The sequence below is a fragment of the Chinchilla lanigera genome, unplaced genomic scaffold (assembly GCF_000276665.1).
Source record: "Chinchilla lanigera isolate Chin_1 unplaced genomic scaffold, ChiLan1.0 scaffold00057, whole genome shotgun sequence".
NCBI lineage: Eukaryota > Metazoa > Chordata > Mammalia > Rodentia > Chinchillidae > Chinchilla > Chinchilla lanigera.
This window is the reverse complement of record NW_004955458.1, coordinates 11,450,162-11,467,254: the sequence shown is the minus strand read 5'-3', so window position 1 is coordinate 11,467,254 and position 17,093 is coordinate 11,450,162. Positions and strand designations below refer to the sequence as shown.

The 17,093-nt window shown below is 46.6% G+C and overlaps 1 protein-coding gene across 1 annotated transcript in view; it reads right to left on the bottom strand.

Moving 5' to 3' along the window:
- Positions 1 to 15,458: 15,458 nt before the first annotated feature.
- Rassf3 (Ras association (RalGDS/AF-6) domain family member 3) overlaps positions 15,459 to 17,093 on the bottom strand; it is a gene marked incomplete in the record, with an annotated part of 51,142 nt that continues 49,507 nt past the window's right edge. Inside the window, 1 exon segment of the mRNA XM_005397534.2 lies at positions 15,459 to 17,093.

Below are 17,093 nucleotides of genomic sequence, written 5' to 3'. Positions count from 1 at the left end.
TTTAATGTTATTACTCCTCAAACTGTTCAATGAAATTGAAATGGAAGCAATATTCCCAATCTCATCCCTGAAGGCAAGCATTACCCTGACACCAAAACCAGAGAAGTATCCAACCAAAAAAGACAACAGGACAATCTCCTTAATGAACACAGATGTAAAAATCCTCAATAAGATACTGGCAAACAATGCAGTAAATCAGCAAGAAGATTATACACTATGACAAAGTAGTATTCATCCCAAGGATGCAGGGATGGTTCAACATACAGAAATCAACAAATGTAATACACCATATTAACAGAGCCAAGGACAAAAACCATATGATCTCTCAGTAAATACAGAAAAGGCTTTTGAGAAAGTCTAACACCCATTCGTGATAAAAACCCTAAAGAAAATTGGAGTACAAGGTCTTAATCTGCTAAAAGCCATATATGACACACAAACAGCCAACATCACACTAAATGGTCAAAAGCTGAAAGTTTTCACTCTAAAATCAGGAAGAAGACAGGGATGCCCCATGTGACCACTCCTGTTCAGTATAGTTCTGGAAACATTAGCTAGAGCAATTAGACAAGAAAAGAAATGACTGGAATAAGGATAGGAAAGGAAGAAATTATCATTTGTGGATGAGATAATACTCTATACACAGAAGACCCCAAAAGACTCCTAGATTTAATAACAAAATTCAGTAATGTAGCAGGATATTAAGTCAACACTCAAAAATGAATAGTATTCCTATACACAAATAGCAAACTTATTAAGAAAATAACACCATTCACAATAGCATCAAAAAAAATGAAATACTTAGGAATCAATCTAACAGGAAGTATATGACCTTTACATTGAAGATCTTTACAGGATCACATAGGAAAGATTACAAAGAATTAATTGGGATCTCATCATAGTAAAAAGCCTTTGCATAGCAAATCACCAACAGAGTGAAGACACAACACACAGAATGGGAAAAAAAAAAACTTTCCTAGCTACTCTGCAGACAAAAGACTCATGTCTAGAATATATATAAAAAAAAAAAAAATCAGAGCCCCCCAGATTTAAAGACCCAGTCCAAAAATGGGCATCTGAAATGCAGACACTTCTCAGATGAAGAAGTACAAGCAGCAAATAAACAAGAAAGATGCTTCAACATCATTGGTCGTTTGAGAAATACAAATTAAGACAACACTGAGCCAGGTGTGGTGGTGCACACCTGTAATCCCAGCACTCAGGAGGCTGAGGCAGGAGGATCATTGCTAGTTCAGAGTTAGCCTAAGCTACAAAATGAGTTCAAGACCAACCTGAATTGCACAGTGAGATTTTGTCTCAAAAAGACAAAACAAACGAAAAAAAAAAACACAGAAATTCCACCTCACTCCAGAAACAATAAAGAAATCAACCAACAGCAGATATTGGTGAGACTGAGATGAAGGGAAACCCTTCACTGTGGATGGGAGTGTAAACTGGTGTGACCAATATGGAAATCAGTATGGAGATTGCTCAAAAAACAAACTAGAGGCTCCCTTTGACCCAGCTACTCCCCTCCTTGGTGTCTTCCTGAAAGAATTAAAAGCATGGTACCACAGCAATGTATGCACACCCATGTTTACAGCAGCACAATTTGTAATAGTGAAATCTTGGAAACGGCCCAAATGCCCATCAGCAAATGAATAAAAAAAAAATGGTTCTTACATACAATGGAGTACTACTATCCCATAAATAAGGATAAACTTTTTTTTAAAAAAGGATAAACTTGAGACATTTTTAGATAAATGGATGCACCGAAAGACCATACTTTTAAGAGAAATAAATTGGACACACATGCTAGGCAAGCACTCTGCCATAATGTTTTAAACTGCTGATTTGGGGGTAATTTGTTGTGTAGTAATATAAACTAATGACCAAAGCTTGTTTACCAGAAAAGCAACTGGGATCTTGCAGGGCTGGGCTTCAAACCTAGGGCCTTGCACATACCAGGCAAGTGTTCTACCACTGAGCTCCATTCACAGCCCTGGGCCAGGCCTTTGCCAAAACCCATTTCATTGTAGGTACCAGGAGCAGGGCAAAGCCATCTACTGTGGGTTCAACCTGACCCTAAAGGGAGAGAGAAGACGGACGTCCTGCACACCCAACAATACAGACGAATACTGCTTCCCAGCCACTGCTGCCAGCCAAGTAGAAGTCTCCCTGCTGGAGTGACCCTAACATGTTCTCAGCACGTGTCGGAAAATATTCCAATGGCCTTCCTCAGCTGGCAGGCTCGGCCTCAGCTCCAAACCTCTCTGGCGGGTTTCTGCAACCCACAGAAGCTGGTATGGGGAGAGAGGCAGCCCCTGGGCAGCTGCAGCATGCCACGAGCTGGGCTGGCTTTTCAAGGCACCTGTCGTCACCGCTCCCTCACCACCTCCCAGTGCTGGGACGGCAGCTAGACGCACAACTGACTCTGTCCCTGCTGACGTCCCTGAGAGAGTGATCGCTTCTGCGCACTTCTCGGCCCGTCTTCCAGCATCTCCCGGGTGAGATGAGCACCCATTTGTCAGGCCTGAAATCTATGCAACTCGGGTGCTTTCCAGCAGTCTGGAATAAATGGCTAATCGTTTCCAATCACCTCTTCCGGCAGCCTGCAGCCTCCGACTACACTCACAGCATCCACAGTGTCACTTCTGGTCCTGCCCACAGCCGGGAAACAAAAGGGCTCGCTCCAAATCGTCCTGGGCCTTCTGCTTCTGTTAGGTCATGGGGAGCAGGGCAGTGTTTTCGGTTCAGCCAGAGGTGAACCTGCCTGAGCGCAGGAGCAGCGGCAGGAAGCTGCAGTGCCGGGCTGGCCCAGAGAGGAGCCACCCTGTCTCCAAGCTGCCCGAGAGGCTGTTTGCAGACCGGCCTATGAAGTGCTCACTCTCACAGGCTTTGCACCGTGCAGCTCAGAGAGAGGCACAAGGAACCGCAGATGTGGGTCCCAGGCTCCACGGAGATTACCATCTCGGGGGGAGTCACACGCGTGCAAGCGGGGACTAGTAACAGGGTCAGGGCTGCAGGCTGCAGGCTGGGCCCACCACGGGCCCTCTCGACCGTCCGCTGAGCCAACAACCTGGGCATCCCCGGTCCCAGCCGCTGTGAGCACTCCGGTTCTCTCACCAGGGAAGAAAGCCAGCACTTCGCAACTACCTCTGTGGGGTGCACAGGGGACGGCCCTGAATGCTTCCTTCCGTCTAACATCACCTGGAGTCGAGTGTTCTGCTTTCAACTGGAATGCCTTCCATGAGCATGAATTTTTAAGACAAGTTACACATCACTGATCACACGTACAGCAGTTCTCTGCGCAGATTACTATAAACTGTGAATTTCAGAGGGAAACGAAAAGGAGGTAGCCGCAGCAACACTGACACTTGCCGTTTGACGAGCTTTTCAAAGCTAAACAAAATGAAGAGAATTCACTTTTTTGGCACAAAATAATGGTAATTCTTTAAGAAAACTAATTGTCAGGCAAAAATCTAAAATGTCCTATCAAGCATCCGCTGTGACTGAAAATATGAATGTGGAAAAAATTTTAAATTACAATACAAAGGGCTGGCCACATAGCTCAGCGGCACAGCGCCTGCCTGGCAAGTGCAAGTCCTGAGTTCGATTCCCGGTACCAAAAAAAAGAAATTCAAAGACATTTCACCACCCTCTGCCCCTCAAAGTACTCCCTCTCGCTTCGAGCACACTCACCTCGCCATTCTTGCCTTTTCTGAAGCAGCTCTGGAAGTCTTGTTTCACGCTCTGCACCAGCTGCTTCAATGCCTCAAGCTAGTTCAAATGCTTCCCTTTCCTGATCACTCTGACTTCAGGGAAAAGCCAGCGCTCACAGCGCCAAGTCAGTGGATCAGGCGGACGAGGACTCACCGCAGCGCTTTGCCGAGACCGCCTGTCACCCGCATGGCATTTGGCAGCGGTATTCCCCGTATTTCCTAGTCCGCCTTGAGCCTGTTCTACCCTTCCAGCCTTGGGAGGCTTGGTAGAGCCCTAGGGTTTGCAGTTGGTTTGTGAAAGTAATATGGGGTACTTATTAAGACAGCAAATTCCGAGGGCCAGGTACCAGAGCGGAAAACCTGCCTCTGTAAAGCCAGTGCCCTTGCAGTTCTGAAGGAACTTCACGTAGGATGGTGTGCTGAGCCGGTGTGCCTTGAAGTCCCTTCCAACAGCTTTTAGCCGCTTCCTTTTTCTTTTTTTTTTTTTTGGTACCGGGAATCGAACTCAGGACCTTCTGCTTGCCAGGCAGGTGCTTATGCCACTGAGCTATATCCCCGGCTCCTGCTTCCTTTTTCTTTTTTTTTTCTTTTTTTAATGTTTTTTTTTGTCCTGCCTCCTTTTTCTAATCCAGCTTCATAACAAAGATCTTTTCACAAGACCTACTCTGACTCTGGTCAGTCACTCTGGTGGGGAAAACAAGTCTGTGGGGGGGGACACACGGTGACAAAGGAGACAAGAACATCATTCTTGGCCTCACCCGCACCCTGCGCACCGTGTTCGTCTCCTGGAAGCTTACGCCCTGTCCCAGCACACAGCAACTCCCACAGAAAACGTATGAAGGAAGGCTGGGAACTTCAACTGTTCTGAAAGCTAGTACTGAGTTTAATTTCTGTGGTTTTCCTTACAATCTCAGACAAGCATCTTTCATGGACAAGGCATTACATCATCCTCCCCCCTCCCCAAATCACTAATTTTCAGTGTTTTCCTCGAGAAATCATATATCCAAGAAAATGATTTGAAATGTTTGCCCTTTTGGAGCAAATCTAAACACATCACTTACAATTCTAAATAAAAAGTCTGAATTTCAGCTGTTGTCCACCTGCAACCGTCATGATTCAAGAATTCCAAGTTCAGGGTCTAACGTGGTGGCACATGCCTGTAATTCCAGTGCTCTGGGAGGCTGAGGCAGGAGGACCAAAAGCTCAAGCCCAATCTGAGAGATTCAGCAAGACCTTGTTTCAAAATAAAAATAAAGAAGGAGCTGGGGATGTAGCTCAGTGCAAATGCCCTAGGTTCAATCCCTAGTATAGGGGGAAAAAAAAATTAGCTAAATTTGGGTGAGGCACTAAGTTTGTTGCTCTGTAAGTCCTAGGTTTTTTTTGTCTGTTTGTTTTGTTTTGCTGAATGGAATCAGAGGTGCTCTGCCACTAAGCTATATCCTAAGCCTTTAATTTTTGAGACAGTGTCTCAAAAACTTGCCCCAGTTGGTCCTGGACTAGGGATCCTCCTGACTCAGCCTTCCAAGTAACAGAGAGTATAGGTATGTACACCGTGCCTGGCTGAGCCCTAGAAACTGACCATACAGTATTGCACTTGTACATGGGAAATCCTTCTGGGGCAGAGAAAAGGAACCACGCGGGGCTTAACTGTCCACACACACAACGGCGGTTAAGTGAGGGAGCCACACACACCAAGAAAACCACCAGGTGTACGCCTCAGTGAGCAACACGCACTGCAACTGCACTCCGTGTCCAGAAGTAAAACTACAACTCTCCTGGTTAACGTAACTCCCTCCCCAGCTAGAGGTGCTCGCACATGCGTGTAACCCCAGGTACTTGGAAGGATCGCAAGTTGGAGGCCAACCCACACCATCTAGCAGGACCCTGTTTCAAGATTAAATTTTTTTGGGTGGGGGGGCGCGTTCCCAGTACCAGGAATCGAACTCAGGACCTTGCGCTTGCCAGGCAGGTGCTGTGCCGCTGAGCTACATCCCCAGCCCCCAAGGATTAAATTTTAAGAAGGGCTGCGGACGTAGCTCAGAGCTCCTCCCAGAGCACAACCCACGGCACCACTAAAGAGCAAAGCGAAACACTGCTTTCCCAAAGCAGAGCCAAATCCCCACTCCTTTTGTGGTTTGCAGAATCCTGCTGTTCTGCTCTCAGTGTGTTCTCAACGCCAACCTTGCTCAGAAACAGGAAGTTCAGCTGCCACTGAGCCCTGCCCCAGCCAAGCAGGAGAGTCACAAGTGCTTTTGGAAGCTACTGCTTCAGAATGAGACCCTGAAACCCTCACCTTCTAGAATTAACTGGAGCAAACTTGTCAAAAAAGCAAAACAAAATGAAATCAACAAGCCCAAACCCAAACCCATGCCCGCAGATGGGACTAATACATTTACTGGTAGGAGTTAACCTGGCGCCATCTCCTGCCGGCCCAGCCCTCAGCTGCCCCGCCCCAGCCCCTTCACCCTTCCCGAGCTTCCGTCTTGCACACTGAAGCAAGCGCTTCCCTCAGAGAGCAGCGCGCTTCGGGCCGGAATGCTCCCTGCGTTCCCTTGCAGAGGACCCTGGCTTGGGGGGCCGTTAAGCAAGTCGAACAATGGCGATTTTGGTGGCTGCTCTGATGATTCCCTGAGCTATCCTGGTGGCTATGGGAAACTGTCTTACCACGCACAGTGAGAGCACGGAATTTGATCCCCTTACCTGTTGGTTCTTCCGGTGCAACAGCCCTCTAAAAAAAAACACAGGTAACTCTGTGAGTTCATTCTGTGAAACTTAGTAGAATCACCTAAATGGAACGATAAATGAAACCAAAAAGACTGAGAAAGCAGACACCAAGGAAGCCCATCTGTACCAGAACATGCTTGCTCGCCGCCGACAAAATGCCTGGGAGGGGCAGTCGAGCGGCTTCTCCAATCAGCGGTCATGGTGGACTAAAGGTCAACCTGTAGCACCCGCCGAACTAAATGAGCACGGTGTGGAGGGCCCAGCTGAGGTCGCTGCCAGCAGCATACCAAGAGAAGTGGCAGGGAGGGTGGTGCTGTTGATCCTTCCGGAGAAGCCTGTCGCGCTGGTTTTCCTGATATGAACCGGCTGTTCTCACGTCGGAGGAGCTCGGGTCCTCGCTGTCGCTGAGGATCTGCGGTTCTCTTTGGACGAGCTCTGGTGCTTAGCTTGAGTGTCGCCTCCTGGCTCCAGCGCAGATCCCTCCTCCCGCTGGTGCAGACTTCCTAGCTTCCACCATGAGTGCACGAGGCGCTGTCGGCTCTAGGCCTCCAGTCAGATCTGTGGAGGACACTGCCGTGGGGTCATCGCCCTGGGATCCAGGTCCTCGGCTGGACTCGTTGGGTCTCTAGTGTGTGGACAGATCTCCCAGTCTTTCGCATTTGACTCTTGGGGTGAATATTATAAAATACTCCTATAAATTATGTGTCCTGTGCTAAGTTGTTTCCCTTGGAAGCCCTGACTACAGCAGCAGCTGACCTGAAAAACCTCACAGGACTTCAGGGAAAAGCTGAAGAAAGTGGGCTGTTCCCAGCCCCACCGCCCAGTGCCAGGCACACTGCTGAACGTGACGCGTTTTCTCCATCTGTGAAATGGGGATGCTGACCGGCTCGTGGGGGAGTCAATGAGGTACCGCAGACGAAGTTTCAGAGTAACGCCCGACACCTGGGTGTAAGTGCTGACACTGGCCCGCAGGTTTTCTCCTCTTTGAATGAAACAACACACCTCATAGGGTCACCTGACAATATCTGAGGTGCAGCGTGTATGTAACAGGGTCACGTTAAAGAGAACTCAAACTGTTTCTTCTACTACACGTTCAAAGCAGTGACTTCTCTGGGCCCCGAAAGGTGTGGGCATTTCTCCCTGTTATGGTTTGTGTCTGGGTGTCCCCCCAAAGCCTCATGGGGTCATGGGGCAGGCTTTTAGAGTTTGATTGATTATGGGTGTGAGAGCTGCACCTGCCCTGGGGTGGATAGTTTGCACATGTAAGGGAGGAAGAGGCTGCTTGCCGCCATTCCTGGCTTTTGTGCTTGTTGCTTTGCTGTGTTCTGCCGCCATGAGCTGTAGCCCTCTGCCATGTGCCACTCTGCCTTGTAACCTGTCAAGTATGGACTGAAACCTCCACAAACTGTGAGCTAAATAAACCTTTCCTTCCTTAATTTTGGGAGTCAGGTATTTTATCCCAGCAACGAGAGGAAAGTAACCAAGATACTCCCCGTCAGCAAGCAATCAGTTCCTCCGTGGGCACCAGCTGAGTGTCCTCTAATCCAAGTCAGTGTGACACTGCCCACACGGAGCTGGTGTCAGACCCGCAGGGGGAGCGCTCGGTCTCCAGGGCTTTCCCCCTTCAGATGCTGACAGCCCCGGGAGCCATCACCCGGCCTTCTGACCCGTGCACTAGGTCAGGGTTCCCACAGTCTTCTCCGTGTGTCCCACTGACTTAGCAGAACGGCCCTGGGGAACATATCCTTGGTTGCTCTTTGTTATGAGTTCCGGACGAGGGGATGAGGCAGAGCACGCATGCCCTGCCTGGGAACAGCGTCCTCCTGCAGGGCCTTTGTCCTCAGACAGCTGGAAGCTCTCCAGACCCTGCCTTTGGGGGTTTTCAAGCCTTGACTGCATAAACATGGACAATCATGTAGAAGTGACTGAGTAAAAAGGGTATGATCAAATGCCAACAGCCAGGCATGGTGGCGCACGCCTGTAATCCCAGCACTTGGGAGGCTGAGGCAGGAGGATTGCTGTAAGTTTGTAAGTTTGAGGCTAGCCTGGGCTACAAAGTGAGCTCAAGGCCAGCCAGAACTGCATAGCAACACTCTCTCAAAAAAAAAAAAAAAAAAAAAAAAAAAAAAAAAAAAATTGGCTGGCGATATAGCTCAGCAGCATAGTGCCTTGCTTGGCAAGTGCAAGGTCCTTAGTTCAATTCCCAGTACCAGGAAAAAAAATAGTCTCAAATGCTAACAGACTGCAGCCCTAAATTAGCCAGCAAGCATGGTCTAGATTCTCGCGGCCCTCACTGTGTGTCATTCCTTCCTCCCAGGGCAAGGGCACTCTCCTCTTCCTTCCCCCATCCCCTACTGTGCTGGGGTGGACCTGAGGGCCTCTCGCATGCAAGGTTGAGTGTTCCACTGCTGAGCTATTTCCGCAGGCCACAGTAACTTCTTCATGGCCAGCTCTAAGACAGGGAATGATTCAATTTTCTATGAACAGCCTGGAGAAGAGAAAGTCTACTTTCTATGGCTTGCCTTAGCATAGGGATTATGAGCCAGGAACCATGGACAAAACCCAAAATATACATATAAAGCATTCTAGGGGCTGGGGATGTAGCTCAGTGGCACAGTGCCTGCCTAGCAAGCGCAAGGTCGTGAGTTTGATTCCCAGAACTGGAAAATGAAACAAAACAAAAAAAGCATTCTATTTTTTTGCAACTTAAGAATATTTACTTAAAAGTTATCAATTAATAACAAATTCGGAAAAGAAGCCTAGAGCAGGAAACTAATTCTCCTTTTTCTTTTTTTGTTTTTCTGGTACCGGGAATTGAACTCACGACTCCACTGAGCTACATCCCCAGCCCCCACTAATTCTCTTTAAGGAATACAAATTCCAAAACATATGGGCTGGGGATGTAGCTCATTGGCACAAGTACCTGCATGGCAAGTGCAAGGTCCTGAGTTCGATTCCAGGTACCAAAAAAACACATATCCCCTACACCCTGAGTTGTATCCCAGGCTGATTTCCCAAACTGGACTCCTCTGGCTATTTCGGCAAAAATGAACACTATCTACAGCTATCATTCTCTATCATAGTATCCACTCTTACCGTGAAGCCGCTGTGTCACCTGATGTTTTTCCTTGTGGTGTGGGTCCCACGTCGCCAGCCCCTCCAGGGGCAGTGTGGTAGCGAAAACACTTCCCCGGGCCAGGTGCAGCAGGCTAGACGGGCCAGGCGCACCTAGGATATAACCGCACTCCGCACCCCATCGTGTGAGCCGGTCTCACTGACCGCAACAGCAATGCTCACTTTGTGTTCAGAGTGATCTGTCCCAAGGGCTGGAGCCTTCCGCACAAGAATGGGCGCAGGGTGAGGGTTGCTGAGGAGCCCGCAGGCCCTCCGCTGGTGGTGCTCACAGGCATCAGCTAGGGAGTAACCTTTCAGGGTTCATCCGCCTCGTTAACTGATTGCTGGGCACCGAGGCTGAAATTAACCCCCCTCTCGGGGGTATTACATAATAAAAGCTCTACTGCTCTCGGGCTGGTCCTCTTCTCCGCTCAGGAGAGCGAGGACCTCCACCTGATCCGTAAGATTGTCGACCACAAAGGGACCGGGTAGGACTAAGTGGGTGGTGAGAACGCTTCCCAGGAGCATGCAAAGGGGGAGAGCGAATTGGTGAGCTAGCATTCAGCACCCGAGTGCAGGGTCCCGGCACCTCAGGTGTAGGCGTGGGATATGGGTTTTTGAGGGCCAGAAAATATACAGGAATCAAAGAAGGCAAAAAGAGAAAGGTTTAGTGAGTTACTAGCGGTTAAAAATGAGGCAGGTACAGTCTCAAGAATCACAGGAGTGGGAAAGGGAAAGCAATTGCTCAAAGGAGGAAGCAACTCTGATGAGGGAAAGGAGAAAAGGCAAGAAAGAAGGAAGGGGAAATATCTGTATGTGTACAGAAGGATGCCTGGGATGACTGAACTGCTGGTGTCTAAAGGTTTATTGAAAGGAACAGTTAATGCTTTATTTTTTTTGACCAGTTTTGCATGCTTATCTCTGGTAATCTGAACAACTAATTTGAAGACAACAGTACGCAATATAACAACCATTGCTGAATTCTTACCTTGTTTGGTGAAACTCTATCGGTGATAATTCTTTTGCTTTTGTTGGTATTTTTTTTCTCTTTAATGGTTTGATTAATCTTGCTTGGTAATCTGAGCAACTTCAATGAAGATAAAATATGTAATATGACAACCACTGTTCATCCCTATCATTTTGTTCCCAAACCCTTTGTTTTTGCTTTGTTTTGCTTCTGTTGTTGGCGTTTTGCTATTGTTCTTTTTTAAAAAAATTCTCTTTAAGAATCATCACAGGAGTGTATGTATGTGTACAGTGTTTTTTGCATGCTTGACGCCTGTATTTATTTTTCCTTTTTGGATGCTCATTAGAAGGGGTTTTAGAACCATAAAGGATTTGACTCGGAACATTATGTTAACATCAAGTCCCAAGCTTGAGCGGGTCAAGGAGAGCAGAGCAACAGCACGGCCGACCGATCTTGAGCCTCTAGCCTTGCTCGATTTAATAGGAAAGCAGCGGTGGGGGACAAAAGAGCCCTTTCCCCACCAAAGGTGTTTCCTCAAAAATTCCATCTTTCCACATAGCTACCCGTCACTGAAGTTCAAACTCCCAATGATCCAAGACAAATCATGCGTCTTTGGATTTGTGCAGATATTAGGTCCTCACATGTGCGAGGGACTGACTTCCCTGCAGCTGTCACTTGGGCTGTTCACCCAGTCTGGAGAAAAGGGGAAAACCGGGGCTGTTTGTTTCTGTCACGAGGATACGGGACATTTTGCCCGAGGCTGCTCTGTTGCACCTAGGGGCATCACAGCCGTCATGTCTCTCCGACAGAGCTTTCCAGTCCTTGCACAAAGTGTCTGGGCGGGTATCGCTGGGAAAATGGGTGTAGGGGTAAATCTGGTATGAAACGCCCGCCCTTCCTGGGAAACACCCAACGGGGCCTCCCTCGGCCCCATTAACAACAGGGGCACAGCCTGCGTGCAGGGAAGCCCTGCGCTTGGGTCCAAGCGGACTCAGCTGCCATTTCCCAGCCACCCACATCCACAGGCCCAGGCCGGCCGCGGCCGTCCACACCGGCCACCAACTACAGCCCTGTGTGCCTGGGGGTCATGGCAGGGTCCTGACTATGCTGCACCCTGACTCATGTCATGTGCTCTTCTGGCACCAGAAATTCATTAGGCGCAAATACTGTTTGGGCTCAAAATCCAGACAAAAACAAAATATCCAGCGGCCAGAATGGAAGCTACGGTGAGCTATAAGCGAGACAATGGCTGTGTACTGCCGTCCCTTCCACCTGGCAAGCTGGATCCCAGAAAAGCCTTTTGGACGCTTCTGCTGCCGCCTGCCTGACCAGCAGGCAGCTGTGGGTAGAGGGTAACCGCTACGGCCCTTGGGGAGGTGGAGCAGGCAGTGGAGCCCATTCCTGAGAGTAAGCAGGCCAGTTGAGGCCTGCCAGCAGCTTGCCCAGCCCCTGAGATCGTTTTGCCCATTGTCACGGATTTGGGCTACATAAAAAATTCAATTACTCAAAACCTTATTAATCACCCCAGACTCTCATATTGCTCAATTAGTCACTTCCCTTGGCAAAAATAAACAAACCTTATAAATAAGAAAAAGGGGATCCAACGGCTTTTGAGTTTTCTGACACCTGTTGGTTTCAACAAATCATACAAAATCGCTCTGAGATGGAATCACCTATTGGAGAAAAAAATATTTAAAGGGCTTTTAGACACAGGTGTGGGTGTCTCCGTGATTGCCCAGCACCACTGGCTTAAAGCACAGTCTCTGGATGTAGCCACTACAGTCCCACAGGGAGAGGGCAGTGTTCTCACCCTGGCAAGTGCTAAGTAGCTAACCTGGAAGGATGCAAGATAAAAAACAAAGATAAAAAAGACCTACAATGAGCTATGACACTTGCCAAGGACAGTCCAGGTGAGAGTGCTTTTATTCTAACATAATGGTTCTAGCCAGGTGCTAAGTGGGAGAAGATTCCCTCTGGCTTCAACCTAACCCTGCAATTAGAGTCCATCTTAAGGCTACATGCACTTTTTGTTTTGGAATTTTAGAGGTAATTAATGTAGCTAGCCAAACTAAGTTGAATGAATTTCTTCAAGAACAACCTAAGAGTCTTTGTCTACTCCTAGACATCACACTGATTTTTTTAAGAGGGATCCTAACAATGTACTGATAATTAATTTCTTTGAAAGTGTATAGAAAATGGAAATTACAACAGAGATTATTAGTTTGTGACAATATTCAGAAATCACAGAAAGCAGCCACAGTGTCCTGATGCTTGCTGACGATATGGCCTGTAACCCTAGAAATCACAAACCAGGTAATGTGTTTAGTCACAAGTGTTATGGAACTAAATGCATACAGAGATGACATAACAGTGGATTACAGAAGCTATGAGATGACCATGAAAAAATATTTTACAGGATTTAACTTGGAGGATTCTACCTAGAACTCCTAGGTCAAAAGCATCTTTCTGATGACAGAAGCAATGTTCTTCGTTACAGGACAGGTCATGATGAGAATGGTTACTTGAAACTTCAAGACTCTGAAAAAATTACCAGCATAGACTTGTGAAAGCTTTTGGGCAGAAGTGGCAACTACCCCAAACTGTTTTGAGCAACCTATCTGGGTACCAAAGCACACTGTCAGGCTGTATCATGAACTCAGATGTGGAGAAGGAGCTGATTCCACCTTTCAGGGAGCTGGTGTGTAGTCCTGTGACAGTGACACCTCAGAGACTGCTCTACAGCCCATAGACAGGATGAGGCTAAACCTGAGCTGGGGCCAACCAAAGAAATCAACCCAGAAGGCCCAGGAAATAGTAATCAAAATGGGAATTAAAGATTTGAATAAATAAGGGTATACAGAGATAATTGAGCTGAAAGTTACCAGTATTAAGATAGAATAAAATACAAAGACTGTGTATATATGTATGTGTGTGTATATATATATATATTCATTATAGATTAAGGATTATATTCTATCCAGATTTTTTGATGAGAGATCTGTTGATTGATTGCCAGGCGTGGTGGCACACACCTGTAATCCCAGAATTTGGGAGGCTGAGGCAGGAGGATCGTTGTGAGTTCAAGACCAGCCTGGGCTACAAAGTGAGCTCAAAGCCAGCCTGAACTACATAGCAAGACCCTCTCTCAAAAAGACCAAAAAAAAAGAGTCATCTGTTAACTGATGAACAATATCTGACTAGTCTATTTACAATCTGAAATTTCTAGAAATTGTAAGTTACTATAATTCAATTTGGTCTAGAATATATTTGAGTGCATGCTGATTTTGTAAGATGTTTGTGTGTTCTGTGTACTGTTATGTGTTTGTCATTCTGTGAACAGCTGTTCCCCTTTAGTTTGAGCTCAGTCATTTTCTTTTTATCATCCGTCTACAATACAATTTGGACTATAGACTTAAAAGCACACTTTCTCCAGAGTTACCAGCTGGTTTAAATAATATCAAAACTGGTTTTCTCGCAGCTCATCAAAAAAATTAAGATATTTAACCACAATCCTTAGGGTGAGGAGAAATTACTGGGTAGGAGTCCAATTGTTGAAGAGAGGAGTGGCCAACTTTTATTCATTAATAAGGAGCCCCCAGGGATCTCCAGAGTCTCTTGGGAGACACCCCCAATAATTTGGTCATGGTTAAAAGTGTTAAAAAAAAAAAAAGTATTTTTATGAAAGATGCTCTTAGTATGAAACTAAATTAAGAAACAAAGCTTTCCGTATGTGTATGGTAAATTACTCATCTCATAGTGTATTAAAATGTATTCATGACTCCAAATGTACAGGTCTTCAAAGGGTAAAGCAAGGATTGCTTATAAGGCTTTTGTTCAGATCCAGACCTTTGCCTTTAACAAAAACTTAGGTATGTCTCACTAAAAGATAACAGACTAGGTAAAGGCTTATGTAACCGATAGAGATGATTGGTTAGAAAGTTTATGTTATGTGAAAATGAAAACAAGTATGTTACAACATGTCATCATGATGTGATGTGGCTATGTTATGTATGGATTTGGTTTCTAACTTCAATATACAAATATGTAACTATTATCTGTTAACATTCTATAGGGATTTAAATGATAGGATATCCATGGTTAAGAAAATAACAGTTCCATTTTGTGTTCTAATGTGTTTGACATTCAGGTAGTAATGATCAGCTTACTGCCTCTATTGTTTCAGATCAGTAGTAAGTTTAAGCTTATCACCTCTATTATAGTATAATGTTACTAAGCTTCTCTTCTGGATGTTTAACTGTGATTTGGAGACCAAAAATTAGAAAGACAAATGGGCTAAGAGGAGAGCCAATATTCTAGCCCTAGCCCTCTGAGGTCAGAGTAAACGCAGGACAGAAGCGAACCTCTGGCACGGCATCCCGTAACTCAGCCGGGTCCCTGACTTTCTGATCAAGGAGATCATGGGGCCACAGAGGAAAGTGACTCGAGGATGTACAGTGTGCCTAAGGGGGCTCCCCGAAGCGCGTGAACGAGTCGCCGTAGCTTGTTAACTGACTGCTGGGCAGACAGGCTGAAATTAACCAACCTCTGGAGGGTATAAAGAAACGCTCTACTGTTCTTGGGCAGTCCCCTTCTGTGCTCAAGAGGCGGCCTCCAGCTGAGCCTAGCTTTCTGTCTCTTGTCTATCTTTCCCTCTTTCTTGCCACCGTTCCTTCCTGGAGTGCAGCAAGGACCCCACGGATATGTACAGTGCTGTGTGGGCAGATACACACTGAGGCTTAATTTCCCCCCAGAAAATAAGCAAAAGGAAAAAGGACATTTGGGAGACCAATGTGCCCCATTTCAGCCTTACAAAAATTGCTGCATTCCAGCATGTGTCCTGGGATACCTGCAAAGTAGGTGGGTTCCATTCCACTCCTGTGACCTTTTAAAAAAAAAACTAGTATATTATTATAAATAAAAACACATCAACATCAACTAACAACTTCAACTTTTAATAATGGAAATCATTTTGCCATTCCAGAAACAATTTTAGGGGAAAAAAATCCTCCCTATAAAAATAAAACATCAAAATTATAAATATTATAACATTTTAACTTCTGCAATTTAAAATGCTCCCCTGTAACACCGTCCCTTCATTTCACACCCTTCCTGTACCATCACATTCTGAAGAGAAAACAATATTACAGCAAAGCTTAGTTTTAATTTAACACCAGGATTTGTACAATGAGTTTAAAAAAAAAAAAAACAACCCTTTGGCCTTAAGGGCCTTTTTCCTCCTTTTACACGTGAAAAATGCTGCTGCTGTAGCCAGTGTCTGGGAGAGAACATCAGTCTTCAACAACTGAGCTGACAGGGTTCCAACACAGTAAGGTTTCCAAATTGCAACTTGTAGTGCACATGACAGTGAGCGAGGTTCTGATAAATACAAAGGACGCCTATTCTACATGATCTACTTCAAGTAAAAAAAAAAAAATTCACAGATGCCCATCAGCTGCTACTTCAGGTTCTAACAGTGTCTTAATCCGAGAAACAAATACTTCACAAAGTCTAAGTGTCCTGGGATGAGTAATTAAAAGACCAGGTGGCTGATACAGTATACTCAAACCCGAGCGACAGTCTGGACAGCAGAACTAGCATCGAAATCGTGAGGGTCTTCCCTGAACAGTACGGTAACGTGCTGGATGACAATGTCACAGAAACCCCACTGATGCACCAGAAAGAAGTCACATGCAAAATTAAACACGATGTGCCACACGTATTTTATAGCTAGCTCTATTCTTTCTTCTTAAAAGCCTAGGAAGGTCTGACTGCCTTGGCAGCTTGTGTGGCACGGCACAACCAACACTTAACTCTGCCTCCAACAAGGCGGGTGTTCTCTGAAAGTCAGGGACAGCCACGGGAGGAAGCAGAAACGCAGGAAAAGGCACGGTTCACTTAAGCAAAGAGCCGAAGCACCTTGGAATTTCACAAAGAATCCATTAGGTGTCACCAAAGCGTTAACAATTCCTTGGGAATTTATAAACAAATCTAAACTAAAAACAGACTGACTGTAAGGCCCCTCTGGAAAATCAGCACACCCTTCCCTCCATCCTCAGCCTGTTCGCCACAACAGAAAGTGGGTTTATTCCACCTGTTCCGAAGGAAGGCTTTGTATTGCACACGCGTTTCTTTGGTTGGAAGGAACATGCACTTTTGTTAGGACAGTTCCACAGCGCCGCCGGGTGCGGGTGCGGGTCCGCGGCGCGGACTTCTCCTTCCTCGGGGCCGCCCTGCAGTCAGGTCGTCCAGAACTGAGCTGCCGCGGGACTGCTGAGCCTCAGAACCCTGCGCTGCGCGTGAGAACAGACGCTAACCTCGCGAGCGAGGGGAACAGGAGAGGGAGCGAGGGAGGGAAGGAAAAGGGAAGGAGGGAAGGAGAAGGGAAGGAGGGGAGGAGAAGGAAGGGCAGAATGGCAGAGGGAGGATTGTCACAAAATCGCTGTGAGCTCCGTATCTGGTGAACTTCCCAGCTAACAAGGAGAAAACAGCCGCCTACCCTAAGCTCCCTACCCTAAGCTCGGTTCAACCTGGAAAACAGCCCGCAGGGAAATCCGCGCACCTGCAGA